Below are 10,315 nucleotides of genomic sequence, written 5' to 3'. Positions count from 1 at the left end.
CTCTCTTTCTCACCACACACACACACACACACACACACAGTTTTCTAAAATGGCTGGAAGATGGATGATTCAGAACATTTGAAACAGTTAATGAGTATGTATCCATTTGGTATCCATACCAGCCAATAGGGAAGAACATGCATTAAAAATTCGGTTGCAATGCCTTGAAAGCATACCGTAACATTTTATGTTTAAACTTATCAGGTGTTCTCCACAGCCTCACAACTTCAGAGTAAATGGTGCTCCTCTGTTGTATGGTCTTATGTAATGTGATTTCAAAAAACTGAAATGAAACATGATATATTTTATAATTTATGTGTAATATGACCTTATGTTTAAGACTCAATCCATTTTCCTGACCACAGGAAGAGTTTGTCTTTGATTCTGCACTCTATTTTCTATATAAAATGTCAAGAAACACCGTATTGATTATTTTTTTATTAAATTACTGAAGGTATTAAATTTTAGAGGTTATTTTGAAGACTTGATGAGACTTCATAATCTCTACTTCTATATTCTGTTGGTAATTATTTGCAAACCCTTTCATTATGGTTATAATCAATCAGCACGTTCTTGTGGATGAATTTATACAGCTATTTCTGTTTAAAATTTCAATGGAAAGTAATGTTTAAAATGGAATATAATGTATATGGTGATTATATATTCTTTCAAATATTCTCATTTTAAATCTTATTTTAAATGGCTCTTATACATCTCATTCCATTTCATGTTATTTCTCTAATATAAATAATGCTTTGTCATTTGTGGAGAGATTTTCAGAACAGGCATCACAGCATAAAATGTATAGAAGTGCCACAAGTGAATATTACGGCTGAAGTAAGGTTTAAAAATTAAATCACATTTTAGAAGATAACTATGAAAATTAGAACCAGCCTTTATACAGAAAGTTAGCTTAAGATAATAATTTAGCCAAGGGTAGTGCTTCAGTTTTATTTATAGGTATCCACTCAGAATTTCACAATAGGAGATTATTGATTTATTTAAAGGCATTACTTATAATGCACTAGTAATCATATGACCAAACAAAACCAGAACCAAAATAAAATGGTATTAGAAGATGTTTTTACATGCTGTGATTCACTGCTAGGATTTGAGTTAACTTTGTTCTTTCCTTCATGGGTTCTTATACGAAAAAGGGAAGATTTAAATTAAGTTTAACTTTTAAATAGCAACCATATTTAAGGTATTCTTAACTCTTATACCACAGTTTGCCCTCTGCATTTTATTTTTTCTCTCAAAGGAGTGCTGGATTTTGAAAAAAAAAATATATACATATAAATCCAGTCTCAAATTCCGGCGAACAGTGAAATGTAATCATGTCCTGGAAATTCATTAAACTGGTGCCATATTTCAACTAAATGGCTGATTTTAAAGGGTCTATAATTGATACATTAGGTCAGAGGTTAAGTGGTTTATCATCACACAAACGGATGACTCAAAAGTGTGTCCAAACAGCTTTTAAATCCAAATAACATTTAACATTAGTAAATGTGATAAAACTATAGCACCTTTTTACTAGCCGTTATCACTGTTTTTAAAAGTTCCTATATTAGAATATTTTTTGGTGAACATATTTCCATGTTGCTAAAAACTACAAATTTAAATATTTCAAAGAATGTATTGAAGGATTGCTTCTTACTAGGTGAGAATTCCTTGTAGTATTTGCCTCTGTCAAAGCCTATCACCCCAAGAGCACTGATGATGATGATGATTATGATGGTGGTGGTGGTGGTGGTGAGAATGATGATTAAAACAACCACCACCACCACCACCAACAACAACAACAAAAAACCCTTCTTTGAGAGAAATCTCCAGCAAATTATCATTAGAAATTCTATTATAATCTCTGGAAGTTTCAGATTCTTCATTGATTTTTTTTTATGATCCCATGTTCCAAACATTGCTTTGATAATGGATGAATTTATACAAAGACTTTGAAATTCCTGGATTGTTAAAAATAGTTTTAAACACAGGAAATTTTATCTTTAATGTCAGGTTCTTTGGCTACTATATCAAGTTTTATCTAGCATGAGTTTGCTACATGTTTAAAAAAGATTTCAAGCTTTCACAGAACTTTATTTTTTTAGTATATTTAACACATACACATACATACACAACACAGGCTTCCTGTGCTGTGCTACTTAATTATCTGTTAAAAGCAAAATTCATTGGAATGCTTGCTAAAAGTCAAAAATTTATTGACTTTTAATACTAATATGTTATGGTGAACAGAAACCACTGTCTCTTACCAGATTTGGTAATAGAGATGGCAGAAAAACGTCACATGCTTAACATTTGAGAAATATGTCATATAGAAAACAGGAATAAACACAAATGCCTGAAGTCTTTGCTATTTTTTTTATTATATTGTAATGTAAAGAGTCAAGATGTTCCAATTATTTCTCTCCAATATTTCCTTAATGATACAGCAGTCTTATAAATTACCTCCTATTAAGCTTTTTCTCAATGTGTGAATGAAAGCCTTAAAGTTTATATTAGTAATAATAGATTCTCAATTTTCCACTGAAATTTCTTATGTTGAAAGACCTTCCCCCATGCTTTGGGGCAGGTTAAAAAAAGCAACTCAATATAAGATTTAAAATTAATATGGTTGCATTCATTCAGAAGAATTATCTACACTTAAACTTTTTTTTTTTTTTATCAAGGACAACTTTAGTATTCCTGAATACAACCATTCTGTTAACATTATTACATTACATGCTTATGCAGCTTTGTTCATGCATATGCAACCCACCTATATGTTGGTTCCCTACAATCTGCCAAATCGTGTGTTCCACAGTTACAATGTAAAAACAAAATAATTTTCCTGTACACAAGGAATTTAGATAATGTTTCATTTAGTCACATAAGAGAGTCCTAGTAGTGATATAACAGGGCTAGGAGCCCTGTCTAGTAGCCTGAAATGGATTATTATTAATTTCAGTAATGACTAACAATTACAGTGTGATGTTCTATACATGCAAGCCCTACACAAAGTAGTTATATGAATATTTTTATTTAATCCTCACAGTTAACCTATTGGTAGATACTTGTATTATTCTTCCTCTTTTACCTTTGAGAACACTAAGCATTAGGAATTTGTCCTGAGTCACATGGCCAATAAGAGGCTCAGATGGCTGCTCTAACAGACAGTGCTCTTCTATATACACAGAAAAAAGAGGAAAATGATTTCTTCCAGAGTTATTAAGGGTTTCTAAATAATCTAAGCAGTCATATTTGAAACAGAGGTTTGAGATAGAAAAATAGGATCATTGTAAGTTATTCTAGTACTAGCTTACGTATGTAGCATAGAAAGACATTGAATACAGACTTTGGAGAAATAACTCTGAATCTTGGCTGCATAACTAATTGTTTATATAGAATTAGCAAAATTACTGAATTCTGTAAATCTTAACTTTTTTTACATGTGACAACGTGGCTGATAATTCCTACTACAAAAAGATTTTTTAAAAGACTAAAATAGATAATATATGTGAAAAAACCTATCATAATAGCTCACATATAGCATTTAAAATCCTTATAATTCACTGTGTAATGTAATTGTCCTACAAAACCTACATGGATTTCTTGGGCAATTAGAAAATCACATGACATAGGCAGATCTTACAAATCCACCTTACCAGACACTGGATTTATTTATATATTTGGAATATCACTCCTAGGAATAAATGTGCCAGCTTTTCATGGTATTCTCAAACCAACTCCTGGAAACAATTAAGTGATTTCCTAGTACATTTTCTTAAGATGTGGTTCACAGGAGCAAGAGGAAGGAGGGGTTAGGGCTATAATCACTGGACCAATTAACTTACAATTAAACCTTACAGCTTAGTATTACAAAGATGCAAATTTTTACCACATTTGCAAGGAACAGTTAATTCCCAAATTACATATTTATAAATTTGAAAAAATCCAAATCTAACAAGTACAGTTTATAAAATTATTATAAACCTGTTTCCAAATTAGGTAAGGACAATGTACACACACTTTGCTTATGAACAAAAAGGAAGATGAAAATCATAGACCCATTTACTAAAAAACATAGAAGAAATAATTATAAATATTATACAACTGAACCATTATTAAACAAAATTTATCATAATTGTGTAGGGTTCATAAAAAATGCAAGGCTGCATTTTCAAAAATCGGAAAAATCATGTAATTCATCATAAGAAGCTTTAAAGGAAAAATATTATATAATTATTTCAAATTATAAAAAGCCCTTGGTAACGATTTTTTTTCATTTAAAAAATAGCTAAGAATTAAAGGAAGCTTCTTAAAATAGAATTGGCATGTTATCTGTTTCAACTCCAACTTTTAAAGACCTTGGAAATTACCATTTCAATCTTTACCACAAGTAAAGCTAAGCAAACTGGTAATCTGTGGTTTTTATGGACCCAGGGCAAGAAAACAAGGTTGCAAGGAAAACAGCAATCCTGAAGTATATAAATAGTAAACCTAAAGTCAGAGCCAAAATCAGTTTACCCAGGGCAGACACCACTGAAGAGATCAACTGATAGGAACACTTAAGTAGTAATTTTAATGAATTGCTGGAGTTTGAGTATAGACTAGCATCATGTAAGAAACTAGTAAGATCACAGCCTTGGGTAGACCTCACACTTTCATGGATTTTACCTTCAGGAAATCTACCAGGTTCATATGGTGAAGATCCAAGAATGATCTCCTTCGAGTTCTTTCTGGGGAGAATAACCCCTGAAAATATGTCCAGAGCATTCTCCCTAAAAGCCCACTCTCCATGGAACAGAGTTTAGTGGAAATTTATACCATCTGTGGGAAGGGCATTTCTCCCACTTCAGTCCCCTCTAGCTTTTCTGTCTTACTTAAGGGGTGGAAAGAAGCTAAGAAATTTGTGTAAAGGTCACAGCCCAGTGACAAAGAACTGAGACTGCATCATAAGATTTTTAGAAGGTTTCCCGTCTCCCACAATTTGCCACTATACCAGTAGGGTTCCAATATTAACAGCTCATTCTAGCTAAAATTGCTGCAAGATGTAGACTCCCTGAAGAGAAGTAGTTACAGAAGCCAAAGTCAACAAATGAGACAAAAACAAAGACACTAGAGAAATTTGAAGACTCTGGCACTCATAGCCATGGAAAACATAAATACAGGACAATCTTAGCTAGATTAGCATAAAACCTCACACTATCTCAATTCTTATTACGCAATACATCATGTTAGGTTTAGTCAGTTTGAGCTGCGATAACAAAACACTACAATATAAGTTGTTTAATCAAAAGCAGAAACTTATTTCTCACTGGATTCTGGAAGTCTGAGATCATGGTGCCAGCATGATTGGTTTATGGTGAGAACCCTCTTCCTGTTTGCAGATGGCTGACTTTTCATTCTATTCTTACATGGTGGAAAGAGCAAGAGAGCTCTCTAGGGTCTGTTTTATAAGGGCACTGATTCCATTCATGAGGGTTCTACTCTCATGAGTTACTCCTCTCCCACAGACCACACGTCCCTTCCTAATACCATCACATTGGGAGTTAGGATTTTATATGAATGGGGTGGGGCACAAACATTCAGTCCATAATATTTAGCTTTCAACCAAAAAGTATAAGTCATGATAGAAAGCAAGAAAAACAGTCTGAAGAAACAACAACAAAAAATATGAGACTCAGTTGTAACACAGATTTTGGATTTATCAGTCAATTTAAACTAATTGTGATTAATATCTTGAGGGCTGTAATGGGAAAAGTTTACAACCCTCAAGAATAGAGAGATAAGTAAGCAGAGATATAGAAACTCCAAAAAGGATCCAAAGGACAATGTTAAAAATAAAACAATGGAATGATGTCACAAAAATGGCAACATAGGTCATTCCTAACTTTGCTCTCCATCACAAGAAGAACTAACAACTATTCCTGGATAGAACATCATTGAGAGAATACTAAAGATTGGGAGTGAGAAGTTCTGCTGACTCTGGAGACTGATCTGCCAACACCTGGGCAGAAAAGCTAAGTCATAGCCCCACCAACTGCATACTGTGGCTCTCAGCCAGCCCCTTTCAACCATAAACCCTATTTGGAAAAATTGGGGAGTTGCCTAAAATGAGAACTTCCACTCCCACCTAGATAGAAACCTGAGTCATAGTGTTCCCCCACACCACCTCCCCACCACTCCAGTGCTTGGCTCCAAACCCCATCTGACAGGAAGAGTTGGTAAGAACATCGAGAAACTACATAACCCAGAAACTCTTGAGTGTAGAGGATAGTGGGCAGAGCTGATCACCCTGCAGAGCAAAACAAGTTGGCCCTGTTTGGCCAGGGAACTTGGGGCACAAGTCAGCTTGAGTCAAGACCACAAAGAGTATTAGTAGCCTTGGAGCTACTTCTCCCATTGCACCTAGGCAGGAAAACTAATTTATATTGCTGAATATAGCCTTTAGCCTTTCCAACTAAGGAACCTTGCCATAGCATGTGAAGCTGCATAGCCCATTCAATAGCCCTGTTAATAGTAACATTTGAACAAAAGCCCAGCCTATGGCTTTCCCTGTCAACAGAGCAAAATCGGTGGCTTCACCTAACCAGGATATTCAGTGTGCACTCTTGCCTGATTTAGAATCCCAATGAGTCATGCAGAAGTAGGGTTCTGTCCTGCATCCCTGCCAGAGCAGAGAGGCTAATTCATAGCCCCACCAGTTGCTGAATACAGTACCAGTCCAAACTGTCTAGTAAGCCTAACTAGAGAATCCAGGCAACTATGAAGCCCATCCTACAGTTTCACTTGGGCAGGGAACCAAGCCAGCAATCTCTCTCTCTCTCTTTTTTTTTTTTTTTGGTAAGATTTTGTTTATTTGAGAGAGAGAGCACAAGCAGGTGGAGGGGCAGAGGGAGAGGAAGAAACAGACTAACTGCTGAGCAGGGAACCCAATGCTGGGGCTCAATCCCAGGACCCTAGGATCATGACCTGAGCCAAAGTCAGACACTTAAATGCTGAGCCACTCAGGCATCCCCAAGCCAGCAATACTATCTAGCTATTCTCACAGCCAGTGGCATACCCCTCAATTCTGACTTCACAGTTTGAACACTTGCCTCACCCAGAAATAGACTCTAATAGCAGGACCTACCTACCCAAGGACATTAATTACCAACAGATACATCCAGAAATCCAAACTGAGCTGACTGGTGAAGAACCGTTTCTGCCAAAGTGAACCTGCAAAGTCTGGAAGAGGAGACTATTTACTCCAATGCCCAGATACCAAGGTAATGAATCAAGGATCATGAAAAATCTGGTAAATATGACACCAGCAAAGGAAACTGATATAGTTCTAATAACTGATCCTAATGAAATGGAGACCCGACAAATAAAACAAAAGTCAGATAGACATCAGCATCATGTTTGCATGAGTCATTCCTTTTTTCTCTAGTCGTCTATATACAATGAATCAGACATCCATAGCGTGCCCCCCCCCAAAAAAAACCCAAAACCCTCTGCACAGCACAGCAGGATACCTGAGAGATCCATCCATTTGTACACCTGAAAATGGGTAGACTGGACTTCAGAGGAGGCAGTAGAAGAAAGGAAGTGGTGGTGGTAGAGGTGGTGGTGGCAGAGGCAGCAATGGGCCAGCACAGCATTTTTGGCACAGGAGGTTGAGGGAGAAGGTGATGAGCAGGACTTTATTCAGTTGTATGTGCTGCAACCAGAAGGACCCATTGCTCTGAGGAGAGACTGCAGTGATTGGGGGGAGGAAAAGAAAAGGAAAGAAGACAAAGAGAACTGAAATAATAGGTTTCCTGCTGTCTGACCCAGGATTCTGGCAAGAGGACCACCCATGGACATCTGGAACTATGGACTTGAGTATCCTTCTACATAGCTGTGGATACACCCAAAGCCCCAAGTGTTAAGCACATACCTCCCCCCACTCTGTCACCACCCTTTTCTCTCCACCATCTTTCTATGCAATGCTCAATCTTAGTGGCTAGCCAGTTCTTATAAGAGAAACCAAAAACTTACACTGTATCACCATCTTATGGAATACAAAAGGAAGGCTCTTAATTACCAACATGTAGAACTGAGAATCAAAGTTAACAAAGCTTTACCTAAATAAGATGTTCACTTTTTCAAATACATCAGCAGAGGCACTTTTAATCAAACACCATGAAAAATGATATTATGGTATCACAAGAAGAAAATGACAATTTTCTAGCAACTAAATCCAAAGATACAAAATATTACAGTCTAAATAAAGAATTCAAAATAGCTGTTACAAAGAAATTCAATGAGCAAACTCAGAAAAGCAATAGAATGATCTCTGGGAATAAAATTAACAAAGAGAAGGAGTACTTCAGTAAAAAAATTGAAATTCTAAAAAAGAATCAAACAAATTCTAGAGTTGGAGAACTCAATAAATAAGATAAAGAATGCATTAGAAAGCATTGGAAATAGAGATTAGATGGAAGAGAGAATAAGTAAGCTTGAGGATCAGAATATAGAAATGTTTCAGGAGGAACGGGAGAGAAAGCTAAGACTTTTTTAAAAGCAAAGAAACTCTATGATAACTACCTGACTCCACTGGAAGAGCCAACTCAAAAATCATGTGTATAAAGGAGGAGAAGCGAGGGAGAAGGGAGCAGAGAGCATATTTAAAGGAATAATAGCTGAGAACTTCCCAAACCTGGGGAAGAAACTGAATATAGAAGTCCATGAAGTTAATAGAACACCTTATTATCTCACCACCAAAAAGACCTCCTGTGTTAACACATTATAGTAAAACTATCAAAAGTCAACAATATAGAAAGAATTTTAAATGCAGCAAGAGGAGGAAAAAAGGCAATAACCTATAAAAGAACCCTCATTAGACCATTGGCAGATTTCCAGCAGAAACTCTACAGGCCAGGAGACAATGGAATGACACATTCAAAGTATTGAAAGATTGAAAATTACCAGCCAAGAATACTCTATCCTGCAGTTATCCTTCAGATATGATGGAGACATAAATGCTTTCCCAAACAAACAAAAGCTAAGGGAGTTCACCACCACTTGACCTGCCTTACCAGAAATGTTGAAAGGAGCTCTTCAAGCTGAAACAAAAAGATAAAAGTACACAAAACTCTGATTAAGTTGATAGTCAATTAGGATGTCATAACTCTTTTCAGAACAGCATATTAAACTCTTAACAACTGCATAAAGGTTAAAGGAAAAGAACATTAAATATAACTATAGCTACTACAACTTGGTAACAAAATCAAAGCATAAAAAGATAATTAGTGACATCAAAAATATAAAAGGAGTAAAAAAAGAATCTTTATAGACAAAGATACATTGCTATCAGCAGAAAACATACTATTTATTGTTTTTAAGTACTATTTAATCTAGGAGGTGTTTTATTTACACCTCATAATAATCACACAGCAAATACTTAGAAGAGAGACAGAATACAAAAAAGGAGACTGAGAAAGTCACCATGAAAACCACCAGCTTACAAAGATAGACAGAGGTAGGAGGAAAAACAATGTAGAGAAAAAATAACCAGAAATCAAGAGATAAAATGGCAAGAGTAAATTCTCCATATCAATAATCACCCCAAATTGTAAATGAATTAAATTCACCAATCAAAAGACACAGAGTGGCCAGATGGATTAAAAAGCAATGGCCAACTATATGCTGCCTACAGCAGACTCGTGTTAGCTCTAAAGACACATATAGGCTCAACATGAGAGAATGGAAGACAATATTTCAAGTAAATGGAAACCACATGATGGCAGGTGTAACCATACTTATCAGACAAAATGCACTTCATGCAAAAAAGCGTAACAGGACACAAAGGCCATCATAAACTGATAAAGTGGCCAATACATCAAAAGATATAATAATCATAAATATATACTCCCTCAACACAGAAGAACTAAAATATATTAAGCAAGTACTAACAGATCTTAAAGAAGAAATATACAATACAATAATAGTAGTGGACTTCAATACCCTACTATCAGCAATGGATAGATTATCCAGATAGAAAGTTAACATGACAACATTGGAGTTGAACCACACTTTATTTTTTTTTTTTTAAGATTTATTTATTTATTTGACAGAGAGAGACATAGCGAGAGCAGGAACACAAGCAGGGGGGAGTGCGAGAGGGAGAAGCAGGCTCTCTGATGAGCAGTGAGCCCGATGCGGGACTCGATTCCAGGACCCTGGGATCATGACCTGAGCCGAAGGCAGACGCTTAATGACTGAGCCACCCAGGCACCCCTGAACCACACTTTAGAACAGATGCACTTAATAAAGATATCCAGAACATTGC

Source organism: Mirounga leonina, unplaced genomic scaffold (genome assembly GCF_011800145.1).
Source record: "Mirounga leonina isolate KUSES-001 unplaced genomic scaffold, KU_Mleo_1.0 Mir_129, whole genome shotgun sequence".
Lineage (NCBI taxonomy): Eukaryota > Metazoa > Chordata > Mammalia > Carnivora > Phocidae > Mirounga > Mirounga leonina.
Note: the sequence above shows the minus strand (reverse complement) of the source record.